Source organism: Oryx dammah, unplaced genomic scaffold (assembly GCF_014754425.2).
Source record: "Oryx dammah isolate SB20612 unplaced genomic scaffold, SCBI_Odam_1.1 HiC_scaffold_22, whole genome shotgun sequence".
In the NCBI taxonomy this organism is placed as follows: Eukaryota; Metazoa; Chordata; class Mammalia; order Artiodactyla; family Bovidae; genus Oryx; species Oryx dammah.
Genome location: NW_024070206.1, coordinates 11248750 through 11254867, shown reverse-complemented (window position 1 = coordinate 11254867; position 6118 = coordinate 11248750). Strand labels below are relative to the sequence as shown.

General features: G+C 43.7%; 1 pseudogene; it reads right to left on the bottom strand.

Annotated features, from left to right (window-relative positions):
* Positions 1–1094: 1094 nt before the first annotated feature.
* Positions 1095–5572, bottom strand: LOC120880814 (annotated as a pseudogene).
* Between the last annotated feature and the right edge of the window lie 546 nt (positions 5573–6118).

Here is a 6118-nt window from a genome sequence, read left to right as displayed (position 1 = left end):
GAGGCTACAGTGGCTGAGGGTTTGATGGCAGCAGTCTCTTTTGTTTCTAGATATGGCAGGTGACATTTTCATCTTTAGATATGTGCTTAGGAAAGAAGGTTATAGGAGTCATCAGGGTTGAGTTTATAGGAGTCATCAGGCTAGAAGTGACCAGCAAATTAGCAAAGGGCTAATTCTTTGGGTGGAAAGGGGTGGCAAGAGAAAAGCAGTAGCCTGAGAACTGAAGGCAATTCATGATGTCTCTTCTCTTTCCTTGTTTTGTTTATTTTTTCCTTAAAGCCCCCGTTTCTCACCAGTGTTGTAAATGAGAAGAATGGAGACAGGTGCTATTTCCAGCTAGCCAGACTCCATTGGTATTCAAGATCCTTAAGTGACTGTTCATTACATTGATTAGCCAGGTGTTTCCTGGAAGGTTGACTCCCATCTGAGGACTTATCACTGAAAATTAGCCTGATCTTCAATGTTTCTAGTTACTTTGGTCCTCCTCCAGTCTAGATGGCAGATTTGTATTCACAAACGGAACATGGCCTGGATCCTTTCCTTTCCCACTGTGTGCGCCAGCACGCCTGAGGTGTTGGCATTCTGTAGATTGTATTTTTTCTTTTTTTGCTTTATAAGTCCAGTTACCTTGGAGTTTATTTAAACTAAGAGAAAAAGGTCATAATGTTTTCATGCAATACATACTTCATTCTTTAAATAACAATTATTGCGACAAATAACAGACATTATTAAGGAATGCTGCACTTGTGATCCATACAGAACACCAGCATTTTAAGTTGCACACAATTTAAAGAAATGTCCTGAACACTTTTCGAAATACTGTAATAGCCAATACATAGAGGCATGCCTTAGGTGGCCACGGGAATGCAGTTTAGAAAATAAAGGAAAAAAAATCACACTGGAACTACTTAATTTCTCCAAAACCACTGAGCAAGAAAAGCAACATTGAACTTCCATACTGATTTTACATTACATCTATACAGTACCTTGACTTAAATCCAAGAGTAAAAGTTAAGACTCTCCTCCTCTATTTTTGGTAAACGACCGCATGGTAAACTTGGATGATTTTTTTTCCCCTGGATTTTACCTGGGAGTGGCCTTTTTAGTTTTTTATTTAAAAGAGGGCAGGTTTGGCACTTTTATACTGATGTCACCAATGTCAATATTTCTTGGGATCTCAGGAAGATTCATATTCTTTATAGCTGATACAGCACGGGCTGGAGCTCCTGCTAAGCCAGCCTCAGGTTTCTCCAGTTCATTTTATGCATCAATTTGTGTAACAATCTCATTCATGTTGGTCTCCAATACCATTCTCCCATCACTATTTCTGCAAGAATATTGTGAACCTCGTCTACATGGAAAGTTAAATCCAGTTCACAGACGTTTTCAAAACACTTGTCTAATGTTTCCGCAAATACTTGAATTAGATCTAAAATGCCAAGTTCACTTTCTGAAGAATCCACACAGAAGACAAAATATAATGTTGCATAATGTCTATAAAACAGTTTGTTGTTAGATCCTCCGATTAATAATCCTCCTTCTAGGAAATTGCAAACATTTTCATCTCTTTTAGATATCAAATGGAATGTCTCCCTGATGATTTGCTGTTGTGTATCTTCACTTGTGATTCCGAGTCAGGGTTGGGTTGGGTTCTCCCCTACCCCTACTCTGGCGCCTCTCTGGAGATGCTCTGTAGATTGTATTTTTTAAAATCTTATTTGGCATGTCCCACGGCTTGGAGGACCTTAGTTCCCTGACCACGGATTGAACCTCCCTCTTAGACAGTGGAAACATGGAGTCTTCTTAACCACTGGACCACCAAGGAATTCTTTTGAATCTTGGTTACTGCTTCCCTGTGGTATCTGCTGTATCTCACCAGTGTTTTTCTCTCCCACAGAGCATATTAATCACAGAATTCTAGTCTCTGCAAATCAAAAACTTGATCTGGGTGGATAGCAATGCAAGGAAGAAGGAAAGGGTATTAAGGAAAATAAAAAGACAAATGTATTTGGTTAAAAAAAGAGTGAGTAAGTGAATGATAGTCTCTCAGTCGTGTCTGACTCTTTGCAACACCATGGACTGTAGCCTCGCAGGCTCTTCTATCCATGGAATTCTCCAGGCAAGGATATTGGAGTGGGTTGTCATTTCTTTCTTCATAAAAAAGGAGCAAAGCCATTAAAATGACTTTTTTAGTCCAGAATTACACAGAAGCTAAAGAAGGAAGGACATCTCACCATCTGTGACAGCATGGACGAACTTGGAGGATGTTATGCTAAGTGAAATAAGCCAAACACAGAAAGACAAATGTGTGTGATCTCACTTATAGGTGGAATACGAGGTACTTAAACTCACAGAGGCAGAGCAGAGCGGCCATCACCAGGGGCTCGGTGCAGGGGGAGACAGGGAGGTGATGGTCAAAGGGTACCAAGTGTCTCTATTTTAACGGCTGTCACTTATTTACTCAAAATTTAGTTTTGTTTAAAAAATTCTTTCTGAGAAACCAGTGAACAACTTTCTGTGTAGATCATTTTACACATATGTAACAAGTACCACCGGAGAAGGCAATGGCACCCCACTCCAGTCCTCTTGCCTGGGAAATCCCATGGACGGAGGAGCCTGGTGGGCTGCAGTCCATATGGTCGCTAAGAGTTGGACATGACTGAGGAACTTCACTTTCCCTTTTCACTTTCATGCATTGGAGAAGGAAATGGCAACCCACTCCAGTATTCTTGCCTGGAAAATCCCAGGGACGGGGGAGCCTGGTGGGCTGCCGCCTATGGGGTCGCACAGGGTCGGACACAACTGAAGCGACTTAGCAGCGGCAGCAGCAGCAGCAACAAGTACCACTAGAGAACACATTCCTAAAAAAAGAATTGCTGGGTCCAACAGTGTGTGCATTTGTAGTTTTGATAGATAGTGCAAACAATCTTCCATAGAGATATACTCAGATTAACTTCCCACAATGTACAGGGTGGTTCTCATGTTTAAACTTATTTTTTGTCCTTCTGATAGAGAAATCATAGTTTGTTGAACTTTTCTTTTTACAGTGTGACTGAACATCTTTTCATATGTTCAAGAGACATTTTAAGACATTTATGACATTCTTGGACTTTCCTGGTGGTTCAGTGGCTAAGACTCTGAGTTCCCACTGCAGGGGGCTCAGGTTTGATTCCTGGTGGGGAACCTAGTTCCCACAGGCCACAATAAAGAGTTCGCATGCCACAGCTAAAAATCCCTCATGCTACAACAAAGATCAAAGATCCTGCTTGCCACAACTAAGGCCCGGTGCAGCCAAATAAATAAATAATTAAAAAAAAATTTTGTAAAAAAATTCACATTCTTAGTGCTCCCCAGTCTTGTGAATCCTTGGCAAGATCCAGTTTGTCCATAGGTCAGCTGAGTCAGTAGCTTCCTCTTGTTGGGCTGGACCTTAGCTTTCCTTCCTCTTGATGATGTTTACTGAACCGATGGGCCATACATTCCCTCTTCCTGTGGCTCTGAAAGAGCTCTCCCTGCACAGAGGGTATTTTGGCCTCCCCTGGCCTTTCTACCATCCTCTGCTGATGCAGTCCCTTCTCCCTCACTAGCATCACCTGCCTCAGATGGCCGATCTGTGGACGCCACAATCGCAGCCCAGTCCTGGCCTCTGCTGCACTGACCCAAACTTTACCTCTGACTTTTTTGGCTGCTTGTTGTCATCCAGGCCCATCTGGAGTCCATTCTTTCCTAGCCTGACTCCAGTCACCTACTCTCACTGCAACTGATGCTCTGAATAGCTCCCCGTAGTGATGACCTCTATCCCTTCTTTGAGAATATGCTATATCTCCCCAGCACTGTTGTCTTGGTCAGTCCCTGCTATAACAAAATACCATAGACCAGGTAGCTTATAAATGACCAAAGTTTATTTCTCACAATTCTAGAAGCTGGAAAAATCCAAGATCAGGTCCCAACTGATTTGGGGTCTGCCAAGGGCCCATTTCCTGGTTCATAGATGGCTGTCTTTCCCTTGAGTCCTTACACGGCAGAAAGGGTAAAGGCGCTCTCTGAAGTCTCTTTGTGAGTCCATGAACTATAGTCTGCCAGGCTCCTCTGTCCATGGATTCTCCAGGCAAGAATACTGGAGTGGGTTGCTGTTCCCGTCTCCAGGGGATCCTCCCAATCCAGGGATCAAACCCTGGTCTCCTGCATTGCAGGCAGATTCTTTACTGTCTGAGCCACCAGGACCTTTTATGAAGGCACTAATCCCAATTATGAGGGCTCCATCATTATAACCTATTCTCCTCCAAAGTCTTCACCTCCTAATACCAGCTCATTGGTGATTAGATTTCAACATGTGAATTTTGGTGGTAGACAGGGTTGGGATGGACACACATATTTAGTCTATAGCAATTGTGCTGAGTGTTAAGTGTTTTGCAGGAATTCTGTGTGTGTGTGTGTGTGTGTGTGTGTGTGTGTGTGTGTGTGACTCAGTCCTATCTGACTCTTTGCGACCCCAGGACTGTAGCCCTCTAGGCTCCTCTGTCCATGAAATTCTCCAGGCAAGAATACTGGAATGAGTTTGCCATTCCCATTGCCTGAAGATCTTCCTGACCCAGGCATTGAACCCACATTTCCTGCATTACAAGCGGATTCTGTACCCCCTGAGCTACCAGGGAAGCCCCCTTTAAGTCTTTACAAGAACTCTATTTTAAGGAGGAGGAACTTGAAGCTCAGAGAAGGTACATAAACTCCTCAAGGGCAACAGGTGGAGATGGAGGAAGATTGAGGAGGGCCCTGGAGGAGTGAGAACTCTGTCTCTCCTTTGCTCTAAAGTTCATGCTGTCCATTGCCCCAGTGGTGGTGCTAATCAGACCTTGACTTCTGGGGTTTGCTCTTGGTTGCTTTCTGGGGCTTGCCACTGTGTCTCTCCAGTTCATGTACACCTTTCTCTCTCTCAGTCTATTAAAAAATGTCTTTCTCTGCAAACTGGCCTGATCTATTTTCAGGGGGATGAGTGGGAGGGGAGAAACCACTGCACGGGCCCCTAGCACAGGGACTGTAGCCCAAAATGACTCAGGTCTTGAGGTTTACCCTTCAGACTTCCTCTTCCTAAGGCACCTACATGCTGGGGTTGAAGGTTGAGAAGGGAGTGGAGGATAGGGAAGGGTGTTGCATCGTAGAGAACCCATCACTCCATTCTGCACTCACTCCCTCTCCTGCCTGGGCTGGCGCGCCCCTCCTTCCCAGACGCCTCCCTCCCTCACCGGGGATTATTCTCTCAAGAGCCTCTTTATTCTCCTTGCAATCAATCTGGAGTCTGTCAGGCAACCCAGGGCATCAGATCCATGCATAGGTACGTCGCTTATACCGTGTGGTCCCAAAAGGCCTCCTCACCTCCAAAGGTTCTATCAAGTCAGGAGCTGCCCCTAGATCACTGTTTAAGGGTCTCTGAACCTTGCAGTGCAGAAGAGGCTCACTCTGTGCTGAACATTCCAAAAGGCCAGCTACACATACAGATATCCTGGGCCTTAACCATGGCTCCATCAGACCCGCCCTTAACATAATCTGCCCCTTCCTCCAAGGCCTGTTCCATGGTCTTGCCTGGACAATGGACCAAACAGTCTATTAAAGTTGAATTAACTTTCACTTGTATTTCTGTCTTTGGTCTCTTAGTATCACTGTTTCCTTTCTTCACTTTTTTTTTTCATTTCATTTTATTTTTATTTAACTATTGTTGATTTATAACACTGTGGTGGTTTCAGGTGTACAATTTCAGATTCTTTTCCATTATAGGTTATTACAAGATATTGAATGTAGTTGCTTCTGCTATATGGTAGGTCCTTGTTGTTTATCTATTTTATATATAGTAGTGTGTTTCTATTAATCCCATAATCCTAATTTACCCCTCCTCCTTGCCTTTTCCCTTTGGTGACCATAAGTTTGTTTTCTATGTCTGTGAGTCTGTTTTTGTTTTGTAAATAAGTTGATTTGTATTTTAAGATTTCTCACGTAAGTGATACCATGTGTTGGTCTTCCTCCGCTGGACTTGGCTGACTTTGTATGTAACCTCGAGGTCCACCAACACCGTCTCTTAATTGTCCATCTGCTCTCAGTGCCACTGCCTTGGGCAGCTGCTACT